Source organism: Pan troglodytes, chromosome 21, assembly GCF_028858775.2.
Source record: "Pan troglodytes isolate AG18354 chromosome 21, NHGRI_mPanTro3-v2.0_pri, whole genome shotgun sequence".
NCBI classification, from domain to species: Eukaryota; Metazoa; Chordata; class Mammalia; order Primates; family Hominidae; genus Pan; species Pan troglodytes.
In genome coordinates, this window is record NC_072419.2 from 47536099 (window position 1) to 47564016 (window position 27918).

General features: G+C 39.7%; 1 protein-coding gene across 50 annotated transcripts in view; it reads right to left on the reverse strand.

The window, feature by feature from the left end:
• ZHX3 (zinc fingers and homeoboxes 3) overlaps window positions 1-27918 on the reverse strand; it is a 140394-nt gene that overhangs the window by 90055 nt on the left and 22421 nt on the right. For 9 of the 50 annotated variants that reach the window (XR_010154008.1, XM_054674250.2, XM_024352009.3 and 6 more), the window contains 1 exon segment: window positions 1884-1977. The gene's annotated coding sequence lies outside the window, so the exon portion shown is untranslated. 50 annotated transcript variants of the gene reach the window in all.

The window sequence follows — 27918 nt, forward strand, 5'->3', positions numbered from 1 at the left end:
TGGGATTACAGGCGTGAGCCACCGGCACCTGGCCTAACCCTCCCAATTTATTACCATCCAAAGCTTTCCTAGACATTAGTTTAATATTTTATGTCTTTTTTTTTTAGTGTAAATATCTAATCTGCCATTTATATTCCTAAAGTGGCTATAAATTACCTTCTAGATCAAAGAGCTATTTTTGACAATGATTTTTAAGCCCCGCTGTTTAGCAGGCTTTTAACATACAGTTTAAGATACTTCCTCCACAACATTTTCCCTGTTAATCATTTTCAATCCAATCATATGATCTCCAAATCTACTTAATCCTCCTAACGTAAGCATTCTTCATTCATTCACCCAACAAATACTTACTGAGCATCTATTGTCCAGCACTGGTTTAGATCCTGGGGATAAAGTTCTTGCCCTCAATGAGGATTTCAGGCAGGGAAGGTACTGGGTGTGAAGGGAAGGCAGGGAGACAGCCAATCAAATTTATCTACAGTGGCTGGATGGTGATAAATGCTATAGAAAAAATAGAGAAGGATAGAGTGATTCCAGGGTATGGTAAGGTATCATTTTCAATTGAGGGTACCATACAAGGCATCTTTGAAAGTTTAACTTTGGAGCAGAAACCTGAAGAAGGAGGGCAGTAGCCATTTGGCTATCTGGGAGAAGATGATTCCAGGCAGAGGGAACAAGAACAATGGCTCCAAAGCAGGAATATTTCTGGGCAGACTGAAGCATGGCCAGCAGACCAGTGTGATGAAGCAGTCAGTATGAGAGTGAGCACTAGGAGATGTGTACATAAGAAACTTGTCTTATGACATTTTTGGTTTAGAGGATTGATATATAAAGCCACTAAACAGTTTTACTCAATTTTAAGACTCAAAGTTAAATAATGATCAAGGTAGACTACCCAAGATTACGCCTGCAGCAATCCATTACTGAACCATAGGGAAGGTGCCCACCACAAGACAGAAAGTTCCAGAAGTTACATTTGTGGGAAAATTCCCACGGGCTGGTGGTCCCCAGGCTTGTGAAGGAGGAGAGAGAGATGTTGCCATGGAGTTGCCTAAAGAAGTTGTACAGAACTTCCAGCATCACATATCATCAAAGACTCTGCCTCCATTTCTTTCTCTCCTTCTAAAAATTTCTATTCAGCTTACTGGACAAAGTTTCTTAATAATGGAAAATAATGTAAAAGACATGCTTTATTTAAACAGCTTACTAAGGCATATCTATTTCATCAAATGAAGGTTCTGTCTATTTACAATGATTGTTTGCTAGTGTGCTTTGTTTTCCATATTAAGTTTAGCATTAAAAAAACGTTTTCCCAATTTAAATTTTAATATGTTTTGTAACTGCTTTTTAATAGTCTACTGTGAATATATGTCCATCATTAAATACACTAGATCATTTTTTAAAAGGTTTCCTATTCCACAGATCCCAGAGATAAGTGTAGTGTCACATATATTGTAACCTGAGAATATGGCTTGAATAATCGGTATTCAAATTAGTTTTCTAGTTTTTCAAGTCAATCAAGTGTATGTTCTGCACTCAAACTAAAAGCTGACACTTTGACTCACCCTGCACATCATAGAGAGACACAACACAGGATACTCTTATGATCTCAGTGGTCAACCTATAACAGATTCCTATCAGATGATCAAAGAAATCATCGAAGTTGTAGATTCAATGCAGATTTTTAGATTAATCCAAAAAAGAATCATTTGATCAAAGACTTCGGCAATAAAAAACAAGGGAGGAGAAAATAATGTTTAATAGCAATGCGAAGACTAAATATAAAGACTTCTGCATTACAAAGTTGTGGTAATTAATGTAGCAAGAAACTTGTGAAAACTCAGAAGCATGCTATTTACCCAAGAAACATACTTTTTCCTTACTTCATTGTTTTTTTCCAGTTTCCCTCTTCACTTTATGCAGTCCCACAAGCATCTCTAAAAGGTCACATGTTGCTTCTGCAGTTGCATTTCAGTCCTATAAAAGAAGCAGCACATCATCACTTTATGAGAAAACATTTTAGGAGGCTGAGTTATCCAATCTCATCAGTCTCCCTTCCTAATTCATTCGCACTAGAACTATACATAAACAGAAAAACCAGTGAGACAAAGGTGAAAAAGAGGTTATCAAAATACAAACTAGCAATTTGAAACTATTAAAATTCCTAGTAGAAATAAAGCAAACTCAATGGTCTCTGATAACAGATCAGAACAAAATCTGTGATTTTAATGCTCTTTCCACCAATGAGTTTCCATGTCTCTCTCCCAGCTAAGTTTGAGACAGCTTGGCAGAAATAATACTAACAGATGTGTTGCTTTGTAACTTCAAGGATGTGCTATTTTCTGATGTTCTTCCATTCGGGTTTTCCTGGTATGGATTCTAGAGGTACAAAAATGGCTCAGACTGTGAGTTCCAGGCCAAGGAACTGTTTTCATCTCTGTCTCTGACCATTACCCCTATTTCATCATGGGCACTTTCGGTAAATGAATGAGACAGTAACTATGTTTTCAACAGACAACCAGAGATGCTTCATGGGATCTTAAAATTACTTGGGAAACAGCTGTAAAACCACTACTTTTGAGTTCTTATTTCTTTCTTGAAGAATTATCTTTGATTGAGATGCCCATTAGCAGTAAAATGGTCCCAAAGCGAGTATACCAGAAGGTCTCAGAACTTCCAACAGACGTCTAGGCATTGTACACTAGACTCTAGTGTATCATGACTAGAGCATCATGACTACGAGCATCCATGAATGTACACATTTTTTTTTGCCCCTCAAAAAAAAAATCCCTCACCCAAGTGGCTTAACTTCTTAACACCAGCATCTTATGTCTTTAACATACACATATCTAGCTTTACACTGCATCAGGGATTGTTCTAAGATCTTTAAATACATTAATCCAATCCTTACAATGATGCTATGAGGTTGATTCTATATTCTAATCACCCAGATAAGGAAACTTGTTAGGTAAACTACCTAAAGAAAAGCACTATGTTAAGGCCGGGTACGGTGGCTCACGCCTGTAATCCCAGCACTTTGGGAGGCCGAGACGGGCGGATCACGAGGTCAAGAGTTTGATACAGCCTGACCAACATGGTGAAACCCCGTCTCTACTAAAAATGGCCGGGCATGGTGGTGTGCGCCTGTAATCCCAGCTACTCAGGGGGCTGAGGCAGAAGACTTGAACCCAGGAAGCAGCAGTTGCAGTGAGCCGAGGTCGCACCACTGCACTCCAGCCTGGGCAACAGAGCGAAACTCCGTCCAAAAAAAAAAAAAAAGGCCGGGCACGGTGGCTCACACCTGTAATCCCAGCACTTTGGGAGGCCGAGGTGGGCAAATCACAAGGTCAGGAGAGCGAGACCATCCTGGCTAACACGGTGAAACCCTGTCTCTACTAAAAATACAAAAAAATTAGCTGTGTGTGGTGGCAGGCACCTGTAGTCCCAGCTACTCGGGAGGCTGAGGCAGGAGAATAGCGTGAACCCGGGAGGTGGAGCTTACAGTGAGCCAAGATCGCACCACTGTACTCCAGCCTGGTTGACAGAGTGAGACTCCGTCTCAGGAAAAAAAAAAAAAAAAGTATTATGCACTATGCACTATGCTGCTGTTCATAGTCAGGGGTACCTGGGCAAATATAACTGTGCAGTAAGCTACAGTGTCATCCATCTATTTAACTTTTTCTGCTTCTGTCCTGGTATGCCTAAAGTAGCTCAATGTCTACTGAATTAGCTCTTGAAAATTTCTCCTTATTAATAATTTACTGAGAAACAACTTCTAATTCTCCCTAACTTAAACGTCATCTTTGCTTATTTTTTGAAAATTATCCTTTGGGAGGCTGAGAAAAAGGATTGCTTGAGGCCAGGAGTTCAAGACCAACGTGGGCACCAGGGTGAGACCACAGTCTCTACAAAAGTATTTTTGTTTTTTGTTTTTGAGACAGAGTCTCACTCTGTCCCCAGGCTGGAGTGCAGCGGCACTATCTCGGCTCACTGCAACCTCCGCCTCCCAGGTTCAAGCATTTCTCCTGCCTCAGCCTCCTGAGTAGCTGGGACTACAGGCACACGCCACCACAGCCAGCTAATTTTTGTATTTTTAATAGAGACGGGGTTTCACCATGTTGGCCAGATGGTCTCGATCTCTTGACCTCGTGATCCACCCACCTCAGCCTCCCAAAGTGCTGGGATTACAGGCGTGAGCCACCATGCCCAGCCTACAAAAGTTTTTTTTAGAAAAATAGCCAGCATGATAGATATTTTCCTATGCTTGCCAGATCCCCTCTAACTTTAAAATTGCAACACCCTTACTCAATCAAGGCATTAGAGTTCAGTTGATTGGTTGATTCAGATGATGCCAAAAGCTATGGGTTCAATCCACTGTAAACCAGTTAGCTTTGTTTGCTTCACATCGACAGATTTTTAGTCTGGATGGCATATTTTGGATCATAAGAGGAAGCAGGTAGGAGTGTGGAAGACAACATTTGCTGGAGAAACAAGTCTCCAAAAACAGCACTGACTGTGGGCCAGAAGCAACAGCCTCATTCATAAAAAAAAAGCTTCATAATAATTGGCAAAACACTTCTAGCTTTCTGAGTAAGACGCTCTTCTCAGATCATTTGCCAGAATATAGCCTCAAGCTCCTCCTTCAAAAAACAAAACAGATGAGATACAAATAAAAAATTAATGTTTTTCGTTTTTGCACAGGCTCTGCTTGACTGATCTGAATACAATTTTCTTATTCCTGACACCAAGGTCACTGACAATAAAAAAAAAATTGAAATGATTTTAGAAAGTATTACAAAAATCTCTAGGAGTGTAGCTTACAAAATCACCAGAAAAACTTGACTGCAATTCCATAAGTATGTCTTAGATTCTTTTACAATTCCTTTAAATTTTCATAAAACCAAAAAATTATTCCATCTCCAAATAGTTATTTTAAACAAGCTTTTTCAAATTAAATGAAGGAAACAATATCAGACCAATGTGGTCTGATAAATTTTAAAACAACCCAGACCCACTCAAGGTAGAAGCTTTACCAGTTTCAACAAATAAAAATGAAAAAGTGAAACTATATTCTTTAATTGTTAGTTTAGGGAGAAACCTACTTGGGATCATCTGTTTTCACGTTTTCCTGTCCAGAGCTGGAAAGAACTTCCCAATGTACAAAGCACATGGGTTCCAACAGTCACAAGGTAACTATGACAGCAAAGCCACAGTTATCTGTGAGATCACAGAAATTATATGATGTAATTTTAAAAATTGAAAATTCACATAACATTAACCATTTTTAAATGTACAATTCAGTGGCATTTAGCACATTCACAGTATCATGCAACCATTACATTTACCATTACCTTACATTACTGATGAAATATTTTCATCATCCCAAAATGAACCTTGTACTCATTAAGCAGTCACTTCTATTCCTCCTCCTCCTCCTCCTCCAACTCCTGACAACCGCTAATATGCTTTATGTCTCCATAAAATTACCTCTTGTGGATATTTCATAAAAATGCAATCAAACAATATGTGACCTTTTCGGTTGGCTTTCTTTCACTCTGCATAATGTTTCAAAGTTCATCCACATTGCAGCATGCATCAGTACTTCATTCCAATTTATGGCTGAAAAATATTCCACTGTATATAGATGCACATCTTGCTCATCCATTCATTCATTGATAGACATTTGGGTTGTTTCCATCTTTTGGCTATTGTGAATAGTGTTGCCATGAACATGAGTGTACAAGTATTTGTCTGATACTTGTTTTCAATTACTGGACATATAACCAGGAGTGGAATTGCTGGGTCATATGGTAATTCTATACAGAACTTTTTGAGGAACTACTACACTGTTTCCCACAGTGGCTTCAACATTTTACATTCCCACCAGCAAAGTACAAGGTTCTAATTTCTCCACATTCTCATCAATGCTTATAATTTTGTTTTTGTTTTGTTTTTAAAGTATAGACATCTTAGTAGGTGTGAAATGGTATATCATGGTGGCTTTGATTTGCATTTCCTTAATGACCAATGACCCAGGAAATCTTTTCATATGTTTCTTGGCCATTTGCATATCTTTACAAAATGTCTATTCAAGTCCCTTGCCCATATTTTAATTGGGTTATCTTTTCTGTTGTTCAGTTGTTAAGAGTTTTTTGTTTTGTTTTGTTTGTTTTTTAACAGATTTGCAGATATCTCCTCCCATTCTGCAGGTTGCCTTTCCACTTACTTGATAGCGTCCTTTGCTGCAAAATTTTAACATTTGATGCCATCCAATTTGTCTATTTTTTCTTTCGTTGCTTGTACTTTTGGTGTGTTTCTAAGAATCCATTACCAAATCCAAGGTCATGAAGATTTACCCTTATGTTTTCTTCTAAGAGTTTATAGTCTTACCTCTTATAATTAGTTATTTGGTCCATTTTGAGTTAATTTTAATATGTGTGGGGTCCAACTTCATTCTTTTGCATGTAGATAACCAGTTGTACCTGCACCATTTGTTAAAGAGATTGTCCTTTCCCCAGTGAATCATCTTGGCACTGTTCTCAAAGATCACAGATGTACAGGTTTATTTCTGGACTCTCAGTTTTATTCCACTGATCTATATGTCTATTCTTATGCTTATACCTATTTTAATTATTGTAGCTTTGTAGTATCTTTTGAAATTGGGAAGCATGAATACTCCAACTTTGTTTTTCTTTTTCAAGATTGTTTTGACTATTCAGGGTCCCTTGCAATTCTATATGAATTTTAGGATCAGCTTTCCCATTTCTGCAAAAATAGGTACTGGAATTTTGGTCAAGATTGCACTGAATCTTTACATCACTTTGAGTAGTATTGCCATCTTTAAGTATTCTAATCCATGGATGTCTTTCCATTCTATGATGTAATTTTAAGGTTATTTTAAAATGTCCTTGATAAGGTGATACACTAACTTCTTTAGTTGTCTGTATCGCTACGGTAATTTACTAATATCCTGGAGTATGTCACAAATATGAAGTTTATACTTGCCATTGGTAATCCAAAATTCATACTCCAGAGAATGAATGTAAATTATGTAACATCTGTTTTGTTTGCTTTGGGCTATGGAAAAGGTCAGAACTTAAGGATTTTCATTTTCCTGATTTATAATTAAGTTTCATTATCTTCAGTTCCCAGTAGAGGAACAGAGATGCACGAAGCTTATTTGTTCACTGATAAGAGTTAAGTTGTTTAACAGACTTCGCAGAACAGTATCAGGAACTCTTTTTCATGTAGTTCAAATCCCCCCAAATTGATTATGTCACATTAGCTACTTCGCCAAAGATTTTGCTCACAGAAGCTTGAGAGTCAGAGCTTAAAGTATCAACTGTAGTTGGACAGGGTGTCGGTTGGAGAGGAAGGGTTTTACAAGTCTTTAAAAATTTTTGGCTAAAGTCTGTGAGAGAACAATCACTTGATATTATAAAGGTAACTTGAGCTGGATACAATCTGTTTTTTGCTCACACATCAAAATTAGAACTGAAGATAACACAATAACCCAGGAAAAATCACTGTGGAGTTTTCTAAGACTCGCAATTGCAAGGAAAGTATATATTCCCCTAAAATAAATACTGGTTCATTTGAAACCAGTAGATTATGAGTCTGAGTGAGGGGCAGTGATTGCCTCAGTAGTGATGTTTGGTGTCAACTTTTCAAAGTTTCAGTTTGCACCTCCTCTCAATGTATAAGCTACATGAAACTCATAGTCCAAGGTGATCCAGCAACATCAGAAAGGATCTTAAGAATCAAACTGGGCCAGGTGCGGTGGCTTATGCCTGTAATCCCAGCACTTTGGGAGGCCAAGGCGGGTGGATCAACTGGGGTCAGAAGTTTGAGACCAGCCTGGCTAGCATGGTGAAACCCTGTCTCTACTAAAAATACAAAAATTAGCCAGGCGTGGAGGCGGGCACCTGTTAATTCCAGCTACTTGGGAGGCTGAGGCAGGAGAATCACTTGAACCCAGGAGGCGGAGGTTGCAGTGAGCTCAGATGGTGCCATTGCACTCCAGCCTGGGTGACAAGAGTGAAACTCCGTCTCAAAAAAAAAGAAAATAAATAATCAAACTGTTTATAAATACCTTCAGTCAGAAAATACCATCTGTTGAAATAAACAACCACCAAATCGCAGGAAAAAGAAATCCAATTCCATATATTTTGCGATCTATAATGAAACTAAAAGCAATAAAAATATCATCTGGCAGGTGCTCAGGGTCAGTGCTTTGGCAGAGCATGTTAGCTAACGTAAAATTTGAATTTCTGAGTCAATGTTTATTTTTTGTTTTCACCAGGAAGTTTAAGTTGAAGAGGGCAAGGGAAAAAAAAATAGGCCCAGGCAAGAAATGGGGCCCAGAAGGTAACCAGGTAAAAACCTGATGCAGTGACGCAAAAGATAGACAACAGTCCAGTGATGACGAGAACTGGGTTAGGATAGACATAGGGTGGACTCCTGCTGGCTGAGTCTGATGCCAAGCAATCAGCACAGTGAGCAAGGCTGGTCAGCATAACATCCGTAGGAGACTCACTCTCATGGCATGAGTTTTGCCACAAATTCTTCCAGAACTGGAAAGCCCTTCTAACATGGCAGGTGGAGAGGACTTCCTATTCTTTGGTCTTACCACTGCCTGATGAGGGTCCTATCTTTAGGGCTCACACAATTTCCCATCTTCTAAGAGTGTCTTCAACACGCTAACTGAATGACTGTACTTCTCCCTCTCCATTTCTTCAGCTCTAGTTGCACTCAGTTAACCTGAACTCTGTGTGAAGATTCAGAGGACAGAAGAAATACAAAAAATAAAAATAAATTTATAAAAACACTAAACAAACAAAGATTCAGAGGATGGGTTGGATACAGAGGCAGTGTCCGAAGAAACAGGATAAAGGCCACATTCTCTTTGGTTGGTGGTGGCATAGAGGAAAATGAACTCTACAAGGAATGAGATAGGAGAGGAGATGCTGTGCCCTGTCTGTCACAGAAAGAGGCATCCTGGGCCCCTCAAACCCAGAGCTGAGAATTCCTGTTCTTAGGGAGTATGCTCAATACCTGAATGTATGATAGCCACTTGAGTCTGTGGGATTTTTTTTGTTTTCCAGTTATCAAGTATGTCCCCCAACCCCACCCTTAAAAGTCTGTTTTTCTTTTTCTTTTTTTTAAATGTAGCTCATGTTGGAAAAGCAGTCAGGGAAGTACTTTAAGAGTATATCCTAGTACTCCTTAGCCTGAAGCCTCTGTAAAAGGGAGCCCAGATAAGGCACTTCGGGAAATTTGCTGCAAGGCTGCTGGGGAGAGGAAGCGCCCTGCCTCACTCTCAGTATAGTCAAGGCTCAGCGTTTTGAATAACCTCTCGGTCTCAAAACAACTGCTGTGATTTGATCCAATGTGGTAGTAGCTCTCTGGGTCTCTAATTGGGTGCCCTGAGCTCTCTCAATGCTTAGCTCTTTTTCTCTTTCTGTAAAGGGAGTTTTCAGTTAATTTGCAGGCCTGCCGTTCTGTGCCCAAGAGCTGAACTCTTGAGGCGTCCGCCTGGGACTTGGCGGGCTCACTTTAGTTTTGTTTTCTGTTCTCTTTGTGGTGGTCTTAGTTATAAGCGCCTGGAAACATGCCCTTAACTGCAGGGCAAGTGCTTGCTTCATAAGCCCTGCTAGACAGGAAAAAGGAGGAAGAAAGCACACTGGGGTTTATGACATAGCTACAAACTATCCTCAATTTTTAAATAGCCAAAACCTGGACACATCCTACATATCTGTCAGCATAAGAATAGATTTTAAAAATTGTGATATTCATACAATAGAATACTACTCGGCAAGAAAAAGGAGTATGTTTCTAACACACATCATGGATAAATCTCAAAAGCATGGTGAGCAAGATAAGTTAGATATAAAATAAAACGTGGAGTTCTAGAAAAGACAAAATTTCTGGTGGTAAAAATCACAATAGAAATTACCTTTGAATGGTGAAGACAGACAAGACAGCATGAGGAAGGAACTTTTCTAGAGTGGCAAAAATGTTCTGTATACTGATTGGGAGTGGTGTTTACATGAGTATAAACATTTGACAAAAAGTTTACCAGGCAAGGTGGGGTGTACTTGTAGTCCCAGTTGCTTGGGAGGCTGAAGCAGGACGACTGCTAGAGCCCAGGAGTTCAAGGTCAGCCTGGACAACATAGCAAGACCCTATCTCTTACAAAAGAAACAAACTTATTCAACTATATACTTTTTTAAAATGACACAAACATTTTTGTAACATTTTTTAATGGCACGAAGTCAGTTTTCCATCATGTTGCATCTACGTGGCTAATATTTTGAGAAAAAGGTATATTTTTAAAGTATTTGATACACTCAAATATACCTCTTTAAACAAACATAAATCTCTTCAAAGTAGTATATAAATTTATATTGAGTTCAATTAATTCTTAAGACTGAATTACACAGAGAATTCTCTCAAATTTCTCTTGCCCTACCCTCCATGTTAATTTTTTTTTTCTTTTTTTTTGAGACAGAGTCTCGCTCTGTCGCCCAGGTTGGAGTGCAGTGGCGTGATCTCCGCTCACTGCAAGCTCCGCCTCCCGGGTTCATGCCATTATCCTGCCTCAGCCTCCTGAGTAGCTGGGACTACAGGCGCCCGCTACCATGCCTGGCTAATTTTTTGTATTTTTAGTAGAGACGGGGTTTCACCATGTTAGCCAGGATGGTCTCGATCTCCTGACTTCGTGATCCGCCTGCCTCGGCCTCCCAAAGTGCTGAGATTACAGGTGTGAGCCACCACGCCCGGCCCCCTCCATGTCAAATATTTTAAGCATGTTTTAAATGCAGAAAGTATAGTGTAGGGGATGGAAAGATTAATTTAAGTGTGGAAAAAAAACTCCCCTGATTACAAGAGCAATACACTTTCAATAAAAGCAAACTGTAAAATACAAAGAAGTAGAGAAGATTATAGCTAGGGGAGGCTGGGTGTGGTGGCTCACGCCTGGGATTGTACTTTGGGAGGTCGAGGTGGGCAGATCACTTGAGGCCAGGAATTCGAGACTAGCCTGGCCAACATGGTGAAACTACATCTCTACTAAAAATACAAAAATTAGCTGGGTGTTGGGGGTAACACTTGTAGTCCCAGCTACTCGGGAAGCTGGGGCAGGAGAACTGCTTGAACTAGGGAGGCAGAGGTTGCAGTGAGCAGAGATTGTGCCACTGTAACTCCAGCCTGGGTGACAGAGAGAGACCCTGTCTTGAAGGAAAAAAAAAAAAAAAAAGATTATAGTTGGGGGAAAGCTCATGTAAGCCAAAACTATCCACTACCAAAAGATAAGCACTGTCAACATTCTGATGCACATGCACAATTTTAACCATACTGGGATCATACTGCACATATTGGTATTTTTTCTCACTTAAATATAGGTCTGATAAACATCTCTCATGTTATTGAGCATTCTTTGCATCTTTTATTACTACTGAGGTTAAATCTTTTCATGTGATTAGTGGCCATTCATATTTCTTTGTGGAACAGTTGGCAATTTAGAAAATAATACCAATATTTTCCTGAATATACTTATTGTAGATATATGGAAAATACCGAAGAGTATAAGACTATAGAGGAAAAAATTCACATAATTCAAATCATAGAAACAATCACTGCTGCTAATTTTTACTTTTCTCTGCACAGTTTTTTTTGTTTTTGTTTTGAGACGGAGTCTCCCTCTGTCACTCAGGCTGGAGTGCAGTGGCATGATCTGGGCTCACTGCAAGCTCTGCCTCCCGGGTTCATGCCATTCTCCTGCCTCAGCCTCCTGAGTAGCTGGGACTACAGGTGCCCGCCACCACGCCCGGCTAATTTTTTTGTATTTCTAGTAGAGACAGGGTTTTACCGTGCTAGCCAGGATGGCCTCAATCTCCTGACCTCGTGATTTGCCCACCTCGGCCTCTCAAAGTTCTGGGATTCCAGACGTGAGCCACTGCACCCAGACTGTTTTTATTTATTTTATAACATCTTTGTAAATAAACTATTGTCTTCACCCATGATTACTTCCTTGGGATGGACTGCCAGAATTTGAATCCTGGGTCAACGAGTATGAAAGTTTTAAAGGCCCATATTGCCAAACTGCACTGAGTATTGTACAACTTTGCATTCCACAAGAAGTATATAAGAATGTCTATACTTTTACATCCTTGTTAGCATTAAATTCTCTTTCTCATATATAATCCTCACCCCTTATATACTCCCCACCACAACCCCCGCTCCACACATACACACAAAAACACACTTCACTAATTTGATACATGAAAAACAGTATCTTACAACTTTAAATGCATTTTTTTTTTAACTAACAGAATGAAGTAGTTTTTCATCTGGTTAAACCACCTCAAGTTCCTCTTCTGTAAATAGACAGCTAAATTCCTTGAATGTCTGATACTTTTCAGAAGTAACCAAAAAGTATTTGAGGACTTCTTGTTCATCATAAATAATGATTAACTTAGAATGTACTTCTCCCCTCTCTTAAAATGACCAATATAAAAGACTACTTATTAAAGAATATATATTATAAAAATACAAGAGTAATAAGTTCACAGCAGCACAGGATAAACAGGAAAGACACCATCAGAATAGCATGAGGACTTCTGGGCCAAAGGGAGGGGAAATGCCATCAGGACTGACTGAATGACAGCAATACTAAGACGTAAAGGAAATTTCAATTTGAACCAAGCAAAAGAAGGAAACTCTAAAACTGTGAATATAACCATAGAACCCTAGGGGGGAACAAACTCAAATTCAGAGATAAGTGAAGCTGGATGTAGAAGTAGAAGTGAGCCCAGGACTGTCAGGAGAATAATTAGAGGCCTATGGAACCGCTGCATCCTCCAGTGTTCTCAGAAAGGCTAAGGTGTGAGAACAGCTCTCCGTAATAAAGTGGAGGATCAGCTGTGGGGGAACCACCCACATAGGTGCTGGGACTACAGAATGAAGAAACAGCACCACAAATGACAATGCACACACCCACCCAGAAGGCAGCTGACTGAATCCCTGGACGTATATCCCTGGTACTTAGCAGGACCAGCACTCCTGTACTCTGAATTTACTTCTGGAAGAATAATTCCCACTTGTGCTGAGAGAACCCACTACAGTTACCACTGGGATCACACAAAGAGTTCTCAATCCTGGATGCACATCAGAATCATCTGCTGAGCTTTTTAGAAATACCAATTGCCTGGGCCCCACCGCAATGCAACTGAATCAGTATTTATAGAGGGAAGAGGGATCTAGGCATTTGTATTTAAATATTCTCCAGATAATTTAATGTGCCCTTAAGTAATAACAAATAAAAACAGCAAAGGAAGCAGAAAATAATTGTAGTATTCTCTGAAAGATCTATTAAGATACCATTTCAAAGATCTATGGAGATACTAAGGGAGAGGAACAATACTAAAAAGTTATTAGTGGGGAATAAAAAAACAAAGCTATGTTTTTCTGTTTTTTTTTGTTTTTTGTCTTTTTTTTTTTTTTAGTAGAGACGGGGTTTCACCATGTTGGCCAGGCTGGTCTCAAACTCCTGACCTCAAGTGATCCAACCACCTCGGCCTCCCAAAGCGCTGGGATTATAGGCGTGAGCCACTGCACCAGGCCAAAAAAATTTCTTAATCCTTCAATAGAGGTCTGAATAGCAAAAGGGGCATAACCAAAGACAAAAGTAGTGATTTAGAAGATCAAACTGATGAATTCTCCCAAACCAAGAAATGGGAAATGAGAGGGGAAAGGAGGATAAATCTAGATGATCCAATATGTCTAACCTTTTTTTTTTTAAGGAGAGGACAGAGGAAAAGAAATTACCAAAGAAATAATAGGACCAAATAGATCTGAGTTAAAGAGATCTGAGCATTAGGTTGAAAGGGTCTGCCAAGTTTACATGATGTATAACAATATTGAAAAAAAGTAAATGTAACTTGGTGAAATTTTTAAATTACAAAATAAAATTGAAATCTAGGAACATGCTACAGTTAGGAAGCATGCTAACTGTAACAAAAGGAAAATTGTATTTGCACCAGACTTCTCATCTGTAATTTCGGATGCTAAAACACAAATGAAGCAATTTCTACAAAGTTTAAAAGGAAAAATAATTTTAAGCATAGACTCTCATATATCCCTAAAACTGTTACTTAAGTATGAAGGCAAAATAAAGTTATTTGGGTATATACAACTGCTCCATGAAGTTCACCACTGTGTACTCTGGGGGTAAGTAGGAAGAGACTCAAAGGTGTACTGTAGCAAATTAAATTTGAATCCAAGAAATAAAAGATGACTTGGGATACAAGAAGCAGTGCTGAACAAAGAAATAGGTTTAAAGCTCTACTCCACAATTATCGATAAAATAGACATTAGGTGAAGTGCAATTGCTAATAAGAATTATTGAAAGAAAAAAGATATAATGTAGAAAATTAATGAAAAACTTTGAAAAACAGCTGGGAGTAGGAAAGAGTAGCAGACATAAAATCTTTCTTATTTGCGGAAGAACCATAGATGGTAATTAAATTTTGATGCTTACAGAGAAAGTTAGGTTCAAATAAAAGGATGACTTCCTCCAGGAACTGGAAGGATGGTGGTGAATGGAGGCGAGCACAACATGAGGTTAATTAGTCCACAGCCATGTCACATATCACCTTGCAAACAGTGATGGGTGTTTAAACATTTTATCCTAAGTGCAATGGGAAGCCATTTAAAAGTTTTAAGCAGGGGAGTAACATAATTGACTTATGTTTCCAAAAAGATCACTTTGGCTGAAATGTAGAGTGGATGGGAGTGAGTAGCAGCTGAAAGAGAAGGCAGAAGGCTATTGCAGAAGTCCTGGGCTATGATGACAGTGGCCCACATTAGGGTGCTGGCAGGGAAGATGGATTCCCTATGTGTTACAGGTAGAATCGGTAGTCCTTCTTGTGGATTGGGCATGAGGGACAGAGTTGTTAGGATGACTCCCAGGTTCCTGACTTTAACAACTAAGTCCATGAAGATGTCATTTACCCCAAGATGAAGAAGACCAGAAAATAAATATATCAGCAAGCTGTCAAAAAAATATTAAGTACCCTTTCAGTGCTTGAGCTCGAGACTAATTTTTCATTTAAATTCTAGATCCTGTGGTATGCTGCAAATGCCAAAGGCAATCACTTAACTTCTCATCTTCTCTACCAAGTAACAATCTTCCTCAACCACATATTTTTATGCGTATTTAACACTGGAGAAGTAATGTCTTAGAGGTCCATTAGACACAATTCATCTTTTTTTTTTTTTTTTTTTTTTTTTTGCGAAGTCTAGCTTTGTCACCAGGCTGGAGAACAGTGGCGCTATCTTGGCTCACTGCAACCTTCGCCTCCAGGGTTCAAGCGACTCTCCTGCCTCAGCCTCCTGAGTAGTTGGGATTACAGGCATGCCCCATTACGCCTGGCTAATTTTTTGTATTTTTAGTAGAGACAGGGTTTCACCACGTTGGGCGGGCTGTTCTCGAACTCCTGACCTTGTGATCTATCCATCTTGGCCTCCCAAAGTGCTGGGATTACAGGCGTAAGCCACCGCACCCAGCCCACGATTCATCTTTCGATGCCTCTAATGAAGTCCACCTTTAAATGATGGCCAAATATCAAGTCTAAAACCCAGGTACACTGCATGAAGTTAAACTGGGCAAACAAGGAATCTAATAAAATACATGACATCTCATGTCTGTTTCTAACATTTCCTAAAGATAATTATTTTGATCAGCTAGAGACTGGTACACGTAGTAACACTAAAAATTCACTGCATAACCAAAGGCTTTCACAACTCTTTATTGTTTTATTTATTTATTCATTTTTTGGAGACAGGGTCTTGCTCTGTCACCCAGGCTGGAGTGCAGTGGCATGATCTTGGCTCACTGCAACCTCCGTATCCTGGGTTCAAGCCATTCTTATGCCTCAGCCTCCCAAGTAGCTGACATTACAGGCATACCCCACCATGCCCAGCTAATTTTGTATTTTTAGTAGAAACAGGGTTTTTGTTATGTTGCCCAGGCTGGTCTTGAACTCCTGAGCTCAGGTGATACACTCGCCTTGGCCTTCCAAAGTACTAGTATTACAGGTGTGAGCCACCATGCCCGGCCTCAAAACTCTTTAGACATCGCCATCAGGGTGCATGTGTGTGTGCATTCACATGCCAGTGATTTTCTATACCCTGGAAATGAGAGCCCTCTCCTCCACATCTGTCCAGCTGTGGTAGAGCTTCCCAAAGTCCATAATGCAGGGTTTCAGCTCTCCACTAACTATGCAGTTGAATGACTTCCTATAAAAACAAGGTCACACACCACTAAGGGCAAAAGCAAATGCATCTCCTGGGGAGACAGTCACTGAACATTAACATCACTTTTATCGGGCCAGGCGTGGTAGCTCACGCCTGTAATCCCAGCACTTTAGAAGGCTGAGGCGGGCAGATCACGAGGTCAGGAGATCGAGACCATCCTGGCTAACACGGTGAAACCCTGTCTCTACTAAAAATACAAAAAATTAGCCGGGCATGGTGGCATGCGCCTGTATCCCAGCTACTCAGGAGGCTGAGGCAGTAGAATGATGTGAACCTGGGAGGCGGAGCTTGCAGTGAGCCGAGATCGCACCACTGCACTCCAGCCTGGGCGACAGAACGAGTCTCCATCTAAAAAAAAAAAAAATCACTTTTATCTATGGTCACTGTGAGTCAAAGACAAACATGAGGATCACACTCTCCAGTCTCCAACCTAGACTGTCCAGAACCCAGCTCCTCTTAGGAACAGTAATGGATAATTACTTTCAAAAGGTCTTGAGTGGAGAGAAGATGAGGAGAGAAGAGAAAACCTTTTTACTCTCTGTACTTCTGTATCTTTTGGAGAGTACAAGTATTAATATATATGCATTGTGTATTATTTATGTAATTTTAAAAAAGAAAAAAGGAAAGGCTATTAAACAAAAATGTCTTTTTCTCAAACCTTTGTGATAGAATGAGTTAGCGTCCCCAGAGTAATGAGAAAATTGCACTTGCTTCATAATGTTTCAATTACCAAATAAGGAATGCCTATTACCTAATTACTTAAGAAGGAATACAGTTGTTTATCAAATAAATGCATTTATAAACATTTGGGTACTTACAAGGTGCCAAGCAGCATGCTATCCTAGACTCTCTCCTCTTCTCAGGCCACTCACTTTCCTTGCTGATCTTCTATTCTCCAATTGCTTCAAGTCCCATCTTACCTGCCAACTATCCCCAAAGCCAGCTTTCTCTCACCACAGAGCAAGCTGCCCATTAGGTATCTCCTCTTGGATGGCCCACTACCTCCTAGGTTCAACATGTCCCAAACCAGAATCATCATCTCCCTTAGGCCTGACCCACTCCCTATGTTGCCCATCTCAGTGTATACCCAAGTGCCCAACCCCTCACCTTTCACCAGTATCCAACAATGGCCAGTTCTCCACTTCCTAAATCTTCAATCTGTCTGTTGGTCCCTATAGTTATATATTTTCTCAAAGGACTAGCCTTTCTCATCAAGACCCCAGCCTTGAAGCTCTCTGCAATCATTTTCCTTACTGTTCCAGGTTTAACCTTTCTCACTAAAAATCTGATTGATTGCTCTCATCCTGGAAAGTTTTCGGGAGCCCTTCATCAAACCCTCAGCATCAAATCTAGGGATGTTATGATCTGGATCTAAGCCTTTATCACCTCTCCAGCCTCATCCTCCACCAAACTAACCACCCCTCTCTCCTAAGCTCCATCCTACCCCCTACACAGCATGCTCTCACTAGCTATGTTTCATTACTTTAGGGTCCTAGATACAAGCATTCACTTGCCTCATAGTTTTTCCCCTTACTATCTGGTACACCTTTCTTCCTCCATATACTTCCTCTCCCATCCCTTGACTTGGTACACTCTTACTGGTCCTTCAGGTTTCAGCATAAACACTTCTTTCTCTAAGAAGCTTTCTCTAACTACCCTTGCATCTCCCCACTGCAAATACTGGGTCGATGGTCCTTCTGCTTGCCATTCTGTTTTATCCCTCTTATGGAACCTAACATGCTAAACTATAATTTCTTTTTATTCCTCTATATCCTCACTAAACTGTAAATTACTTGAGGTGAAGGGTTCTGTCTGCCACTCTTCTCCATGGAAGGCATTTACATCAATATTGGTATATGAATGCCAACTTACAGAATAAGCATCTCTGGACAAATCATTTACTTACTGAAGCCATTTCAATAGAACCCTGAACTTTTTTAAGGCTAAATACTCAGATTCCAGAGGAAATAATACTAATGTTGGTGTTAGGAAGCCCGTCTTCTAAATGTTGCTGCTATCACCTGTGTGGCCTTCGACATGTCAGTTAACTTGTTTGAGCCTCTGTTTCCCTGTTTATAAAATGAGGGAGCTGAACTAGTTCATTAAAATCTCTTTTGTTTATAAAATTCTGTAATAGTAAATGCAGCAAGGCATCATTGTCAAATTATTTTCAAGAGAAGTCCAGTTTAATTTACTGTATCAATAAACTGATACCATTTATCAAAATAAAGTAATCAAAACTGGGTAGAAGAAGGGAGAAAACAGTGTAGCAGTTAGAAGCATGAATTATAGGGTCAAAACTTCCCAGGTTCTTGTTTTAGCCGTGCTGTTCACTAGCTGGTGTTATCTTGGCTGTGCTACTTAATAACTAGTGTTATCACAGAGTTACTCAACTTTCATAGCATCAGTTTCTTCATTTGTAAAAGAGAAATAGCAATAGTGCCTTTCACACAGAACTATTAAGGATTAAATGAGATGATACATACAAAAGGTTTAGCATAGTATGCCTAGTACAGAGTAAATGATCAATAAATGCTATTATCATTTTAAACTATCAGCGAAGAGTTCTTATATTGACAAGGATGAGAAACATTATAATAGCATCAGAGTAGTAGTCACTGTTGAGAATGCACTTTCTTGAATACTTGTAAAGTCTCTTTTCAATTAAAAATGCAAAAAATTATAAAGACAAATAGAAAACACACTTACTCATTCCCATTACCCAAAATTAGCCACTTATTATTGAAAACATTAAAAAAACTTTCAGAAAGATGGCTACTGTCAAGTTTATGAATTGTATCATTGCTGCCTGTCTCCTAATCCTTCCTTCTGCATTCATTTTTTGTACTTCCTAAGGGGTTTTTTAGCAATGGTCAGTGAATGATAAACTTCAGTCTTTGAAAAAAGCCATTTCACTCACACTCTTGAATTATAGTTAACTTGAGATCTACTGATAGTCTAACTTGATATCACACTCTTGCATGGCAGTTTATTCTCAGTTGACAGTTTTTTCCTCAAAGCACTTTGTTCCATTGTCTTTCAGCCTTGATTGCTGCTGTCGAAAAGTCTTCTGTAAGTCATACTTATTATAGTCAAGATTCCTTGTAATTCTTATATGAGAACTCTTGGAATGTTGCTACTCTTTCCTTCTCTCTATTCTTTTCTTATCTCTGCTCAAAACCCTCCAATGGCTTCCCATTTCAGAGTACAAACAAAAATCCTTTCCATGGGCTAAAAGCCCTGCATGATCTATCTTCCCCACTCCCATTACTCTATAACCTCATCTCTTCTCTTCTCCCCTTGATTACTCCACACCTCTGGTAATCACAGAGTTTTGCTCTGTGTCCCCACCCAAATCTCCTCTCAAATTGTAATTCCCACATGTCAAAGGAGGGACCTGGTGGGAGGTGATTGGATATGGGGGTGGTTTCTCCATGCTGTTCTCATGATAGTGAGGGAGTTCTCTCACGATACCTGATTATTTAAAAGTGGCAGTTTCCCCTGAGCTCTCTCTCTCTCCTGCCACCTTGTGAAGATAGTGCCTGCTTCCCCTTCCACCATGACTGTAAGTTGAGGCCTCATCAGTCATGTGGAACTGTGAATTAAACTGCTTTTGTTAATAAATTACCCAGTCTCAGGTAGTATCTTTATAGCAGTATAAGAATAGACTAATACACATGAACTCTGTGCTATTCCTCAAACATGCTGCTGACTTGAGGCCTTTGACTTACTATTCATTCTGATTTGAATAACAGGAATCAATCATTTATCCCAGGAATCCACACCTGTTCCCTTTATCTTCCTCAGAACTCTGCTTAAATATTACTGTTTAGAGAGGCCTCCCCTGACTACACCACCCCAAGTAGCAGTCAGACTTCCATTCTATCATTCTCTATTCCCTTATTCTGCTCTATTTTTTCTTTACAGCATGTATTACCATTTGACACATTATATTTATTTATAATATGTCTTACCTTCTGTGTTAGGCAGGCTCTAAGATGGCCCCTAATGATCTCTGTGTCCTGGTATTCATGCTTTTGTGAAACCTCATCTCCTTGAGTGTAGGCCAGACTTACTGACTCACTTCTAACAAATACAGCAGATATGATGAAACGTCACTTCCAAGATTAAGTCATATAAAGACCATGACTTCCATCCTGGGTTCTGTTTCTTACTTTCTCTTGGATCATGCCCCGAGGGGAAGCCAATACACCAAGTCATGAGGCATCCCTATAGATGGGTACTTATGGTGAGAGACTGAGGCCTAGCAACAACCATGTGAGTAAGCTTGGTAGTGGGGCCATCCCTGTCCTGAATCAATCCTTTAGATGAGACTGCAACTCCAACCTACAGCTTGACTGCAATCTCATGAGAGACTGTGAGCCAGAGGCACCCATTAAGCCCTGCTCAGATTCTCAACCCATTTCTGTTACATAACAGGTATTTGTTGTTTTAAGATGCTACTTTGAGTCATTTATTATGTAGCAATAGATAATATACTCTCATGTGTAAAATATAAAATATCATGGGATGTATTAAGAAAGACACCACTCTATATGCACTGTGATGATATAACCAGCCCTTTAAAATCAAATTTGGAGTAAAGCAAGGACTTCATTTTATTATTTATTTATTTCTGAGACAGGGTCTCACCCTACTGCCCAGGCTGAAGTGTAGTAGCACAATCTCAGCTCACTGCAACCTCCACCTTCTGGGCTCAAGCGATCCTCCCCACTTTAGCCTTCCAGGACTATAGGCACATGCCACCACACCTGGCTAATTTTTGTATTTTTTGCACAGATAGGGTTTTGCCATGTTGCCCAGGCTGGTCTTGAACTCATGGCCTCAAGCAATCCACCCACCTTGGCATCCCAAAGTGGTGGAATTACAGGTGTGAGCCACCGTTCCCAGCCTTTGACTTTAGAGCCACTCATTCATGAATTTGAAATCTCCATGGTGGTAGTGACTTTTTGCTGAATACTACCATCCCTTTTGCCTAGAAAAGTTACAGGCACACAGTAGTCACTTAATAAATATCTGCTAAATGGATACATGGTTAAAAATTATATTCTCTAATGTTTATTACAAATTTAGAAAATGAAAAGATCTTGAGATGTTTCCCTAGGCAATGCCAAAATTTTCTTGAAGGGCAACACACTGGTGGTGCACAGGCAGAAACCAGCCTGCAGAAGACAAATCTTAGCTAGCCAGAATGATATTTTGAAATAAATTGTATGACAAATAGGGCCCAAAAGTTTGCCATATATGTAACTACCACTCTTGTCTTATAACTAACAAATTCCTACCTTTATATTATATGTCTATGACCCCTGGTCTATAGTTAGTCATTCTCCATCACTAGAGGTGTTGGAAAATAGCTGCAGGCATTTTCATACTATAAGGGTGGGTATCCTAAATTATCTCTAAAGTGACTTTGAATTTCAGGACTCTATAATTTCATTCATTTAATTGTATGTGTTTTGCAATTATTTAATACTTAGATGTTACATTGAATAGACATATATTTAGAAACTTTTTAGAAGAATCAGCACAGTTTTAGACATGCTAATTAATGGAATCTAACAAATAGTTTTTTCTTTTTTTGAGACAGGGTCTCACTGTCACTCAGTCCGGAATGCAGTGGCGCAATCATGGCTTCCACGGCAACCTCAACCTCTTGGGCCCAAGTGATACTCCCACCTCAGCCTCTCAAATAGCTGGGACTATAGGCATTCATGTCATGTCCAGTTAATTTTTTTTTATTTTTTTGTAGAGACAGGGAGACAGGGTCTCACTTTGTTGCCCAGGCTGGTCTCAACTCCTGGGCTCAAGCAATCCCCCTGCCTCAGCCTCCCAAAGTGCTGGGATTACAGGCATGAGCCACAGCACTCAGCACAAATATTCTTGAATATATAACCATTTTCAATAATTACCAGGTCATTGGTAAATAACTTTGTCAGGTGTGTTGTTTAATGTAACTATGCCTCACATTTCTAGTTCATGAATGAGTGGTTCCAAAGTCACAGTCAAACAGAGAAAAATAACGGTGCTCCTTGTTTTACTCCAAATTTGAATTTAAAGTGCTAGTTACATTATTGCACTGGTTACAGAGTAGTGTCTCCCTCAGTACATCTCATTTTATTCATAAAGAAGGCATCTGTCTTCCTTTTAGGTAACATGCCAAGGATGCAATCTTATTGTACTAATAAAAGGTTTGGCTATATCTACCAAACATTTGAAAATTTGTCCATTTCCTTTCAGCAGCTTTAACAATGTTATTTAAGACTGTCACTTTTTTTTTTTTTAACATAATCCAAGGTGCCAATGAAAGCTCTCTGCCCCCTAGATTACAAATGCCACCGAGAAATGATCCTGTCTTACTTGGTTCATGGCCATATTCCAAGTGCCTAGCAGAAGCCTGACAAATAGTAGGTGGTCAATAAAAGATTGCTGAAAACATGGAAATAACTAATTTGAATTATGTAAGTATGCACTTCTATCCTAGTTGTAGTTTCAACAAAAAGAAACCTAGAAACTAAAAACTAATAATAACGCCAAACATTGGGGCAACATTAAAATAAGAGGCTTTCAAGATAACCAATTTGAAAGGAAAGCATTCATGTTTGACAAAGTTCCATTATGGTTGTTAGAAAATCTGCTTAGTCTGTAGTCACTACTATGAATTTTATTAAAAGTCACTAGAACTCCACAGTCTTCCTTTAAAAAGACTAGCTCTAAAGAGAAGTAAAAGATGAGTAACAGTTTGTGTTATTGAATGCTGATTATGTGCCAGGTACTATGCTTGAAACCTCACACATTTCTTACTATTTATTTATTTATTTTGCCAGTACAACAGAATAGATTTTATTTCTCTTAGAGACAGGGTCTCACTCTGTTGCTCAGGCTGGAGTACAGTGGCTATTCACAGGCACAATCCCACTACTGATCTGCATGAGAGTTTTGACCTTCTTTGTTTCTGACCTAGACAGGTTCACTCCTCCTTAGGCAACCTGGGGGTTCCCTGCTCCCAGGAGGTCACCATATTGATGCCAAACTCAGTGTGGACCCCCGACTGGCATAGCGTACTACAGCCCTAACTCCTGGGCTAAAGCGATCCTCCCACCCCAGCCTCCCAAGTAGCTGGGACAATAGGCACATGTTACTGCATCTGGTCACTTGTTTCATTTAATCCTCACAAACATTGTATGAAGCAGAATCTGAGTTATCTCTGTGTCTGATGAGAAAACAGATGCAGAGAGGTGAAGGGACCTGCCTTAGGTCATACAGCTACTAGTATGCAGTAGGAAGGCAGGTATTTCAACCCAAGCTACTGATCTTAACCATTTGGCTACGATGGCAGAGCCAGTTTCTTAAATCATAAAATCTCCAGGACAGCTTCAAGGTCTAAATGAGCATGTGGAAAAGTGGCTACAGGGACTCAGTTAATTAGTTACCATCTCCTCTCCCACTTTCTTCATCTGGGGGCCTCCCAACCTGGCTCCTTAGGCAATGCTAACTTGTAGTTTGGGACAATAAGCAGTGACCCAATAATTTGCTTCCTCCCTGCCTACAACTTTGGGGAGCTTTAGGATATTTTAAGCAATCTGTGGTATTGTTTGATGAAGCCCACTGAAAGGGAAGTAAATATGTTGCTCAATTACAAAGTAATTGGGGAAGTTAAATACATTGCCTCAGGTCATACAGCTAGTAAGTGATGGAGCTGAGATTTGAATCCAGACATTTTTCCCCACACGGAGCTGAGATGTGAACTCAGACTTTTTCCCCCATGCAGTGTTCTTTCCACAACCGAAAGAGAAGCTGCATAAATTCAAGGTCAGTAATCCATATAGAAAGAGAAGATCAGAGAACAGAAGTCACAACAAATCTTAAAAATATGTGGAAGTAGATGAGAAATGCTGCCAGATAAAGGCAAATTCAAAATGACACAAATGTTGCAGAATTAGGATTACGGCAGCATCTCTAAGAAGATGCTAACACCATGTTAGTACAGGATTGGAAAGGGTGGCTGCATCAACTTTTTAAATCTCTTCTAACGAAGACGCAGTAATTATGATAGAAATGACTACACTTTTCTTTGTTAATAATTCAGCAAGCACAGAGCATAAGTACCATATGAAAGCTGTGGTTACATAAATAAAAGATTGATGGACAAGAATATATATATACTATATATATATTTTGTGGGTTTGGAATATATGTGTGTATACGTATACACACATACATGTATGACACACGTGTTTGTGTATGCATATGTATACACACACAGATATAAGTTTATATATGTATATATTCAAAACCTACAAAAGTTTCTGTATGGACCATCAATTAAAAGTAAAGCATGAATCTAAAAAAAATGCATTTTTGAGCAATCAGGGAAATTTAAATATAGACTGAGTATTAGATGATATTAAAGAACTATTGTTATTTAGGGGTAAGTTAATGGCACTCTAGTTGTTTTTAAGTTCTATCATTCAAGCCTGGCAAGGTGGCGTGCACGTGTAATCCCAGCTATTTAGGAGGCTGAGGCTGGAGAACCGCTTGAGCCAGGAGAGTTCAACACCAGCCTGGGGAACACAGCAAGACCTCATCTTTAAAAAAAAAAAAAAAAAGAGTTCTATAATTCAATTACTATTAATACATCCAAGTCATTTCATTTTCAATCTGGATTGAATATTGGCATTATTGCTTATTTTTTACTGAAAATAGAGCAGCTGAATTGTCAGTGTCAAAGCTTTGGGGTTTTTTGCTGTTGTCTTTATCCTCCGATTGGGACTTTTGAATTTAATGTCTAGTTACAGGATTCAACTTTTGTGACACATTAGGAAGACACTGTCTCTAATATTTAGGAACCAGAATTATCTGAACATATTAATCAACAGTATACAGAACTGTCCTGTCCCACTGACCAGGTCACAATGAGCTCTACAAAATAAACAAGTGCAAATGCTTTGTTGTCTAAACTTCTTTACTTTCTAACCAATGCTTAATAGTAATTTTGTTTTGAAATGACCAAAAAAGTATGGGTCACAGTGCTGTTTGCCATGTACAAAGGGCAAGAGAAAAGCACCTCTCCCCTAAGCTAAAAGATTAAAAACTTGGAGAAAAGGGAGTTCAGGTGATCACGAACTCTCTACTCTGTGTTTCTACAGAACTCACTTGCTCATCTACGATTCAAAAGCTGCCCTTTGCATGAGTACCTTTCAGTTTAGGAATGTAATTTCAACAGTGCATCCATTTTATCCAAATTCCAATAGAGTAAGAAAAAAATTGGATGCTCCATAACATTTCTTATAAAAGAATTTTATCAGTAACACTGTACTTTCTAGTCAATGCTTAAAAAACTGTTGACTGTCTCTTTTCTGTAACTTTCTGGTATGTGAGAGTATCTCAGATTAATAACTCAAAAAAACAGTATACACAACCACTTTATCAGATGTCCAGATGACAAGAAACTTGAAAAGATACTAAGTATGTTGGGTAACAGCTTGTCTGGCTAGAATAAAAGGTCCAATTGAACATACACAGAGGTGTGCCACCATTTGGAAGCTGGCAAGACAGCCCTGCTGTTGTTTTCTTCATCTACCTAGTGAGGTGGGAGACGCACGTTTGATTATAGGGTGTCAAATACCGGCATCAGATAGTATCTGCTGGGGGCTCTGATGGGTACAGCACAGCTACCCAAATACCAAAGGATTTGCTTTCATGAACAACTTTCCCCAAGAACTGTGCCCTGCTACTCAAAAGATGATCAGGGAGACCCACAACATCAGCACAAGCTTAGAGAAAACTTGTTACAAAGGCAGAAGCTCTGCCTCACCCACACTTTCTGAATCAGAATCTGCATTTTAACCAAATTCCCAGGTAATTTGTATGCGCATCACAGTTTGAAAAGCATGGATTTAGAGGATTATTGTCAGTTTGGAAGGAGGTTTCCACAAAACTCTTCCTTGGGCCCCTCCTGTTCCTCATTTTTACTGATGAGTCACATAAGGATATTGAAGAACCCTCATCATATCCCAAGTAACACTAAACTAGAAGGAAACAATTGCAAAAGCACCTCTTGGAAGAGACCAGGCTTGACAGCTGATCACGTAAAAGAATATAAACAACCAGAGATTTGCTAAACAAAAAAAAAAGTAAGGCACACTTGAGTATACTGCTACAAATCAGACCACTTCTAGAGAACTGGCTATAAGTCTGGTCACACATTCTAAGTGACTGACAGTGAACTGTGGTCACACAGTTTGGTGAGAAACAAGGAGGGAAAGGGATCTGGAAATTCTATCGAAAAGAATGGCTGAACTGAAGGATCTTAAACCTGAAGAAGAGGTGACAATGTGGGGACATCATGGTCATATTCACACATCTGAAAGATTGTCTCAAGACATTTCATTCTACAAATGTGTTTTTGAGCATCTGCTATGTGCCAGGCACCATGCCAGGAGCTAAGGATACAGAGAGTGAAAACCAGAACAGATCTCTAATTTTCTGATGTTTCTTGCCTAATGGAAGAAACCTGCCTGTTTTTCCAGAAAGCACAACTCCAGACAATCAAAGGCAAGTGGAAGGACATGGGCACCATTCAAGGAAGCCCCTTCTGGCCAGAAGGCTACAGCTTTGTAAAGAAGTGAATAGACAAAAGTTCCGAGGCTCCCCAGGGCTGGAAAGAGTTAAGAAAGGATGACCACCTCCCAGGGAGTAGTAGCTCAGGGGACTAACAGGCCAATGCTAATATTCCAGGGCTAGAGGATGCTTGGGGTCAATGACATTAATCCAAGATTTGTTTAGAATTATGCTACATTCAATTTACCTGACAACAAAATTTTTAAAACTTAACAATTTAGAATTAACAGCTAAATTTTGTATGTAAATGATGTCATACCTTAAACTTATGAGTAAATGATGTCTAAGTTCTCATTTAGTAATAGTTTGTTGTTGTTGTTGTTTTGAGATGGAGTCCCACTCTGTCTCCCAGGCTGAAGTACAGCGATATGATCTCGGCTAACTGCAACCCCTGCCTCCTGGGTTCAAGTGATTCTCCTGCCTCAGCCTCCCGAGTAGCTGGGATTACAGGCACCCCCCCACCACACCTGGGTAATTTTGGTATTTTTAGTAGAGATGGAGTTTCAACATGTTGGCCAGGCTAGTCTCGAACTCCCGACCTCAAGTGATCCATCCACCTCAGCCTCCCAAAGTGCTGGGATTACAGGCATGAGCCACTGTGCCTGGCCTTAGCAATAGTTTTTAAAACCTAAGATTTAATAAAAATCCACATTATTTATTGATTGATTTTTTGAGATGGAGTCTTGCTCTGTTGCCTAGGCTGGAGTGCAGTGACACAATCTCTGCTCACTGTAATCTCTGCCTCCTGGGTTCAGGCGATCCTCCCACCTCAGCCAGACCATAGGCATGTGCCATCACACCTGGCTAATTTTTATATTTTTTGGTAGAGATAGGTTTTCAACGTGTTGGCCAGACTGGTCTTGAACTCCTGACCTCAAGTGATCCATGCGCCTCGGCCTCCCAAAGCGCTGGGATTATACATAGGCATGAGCCCCTGCGCCCAGCCCACATTAATAT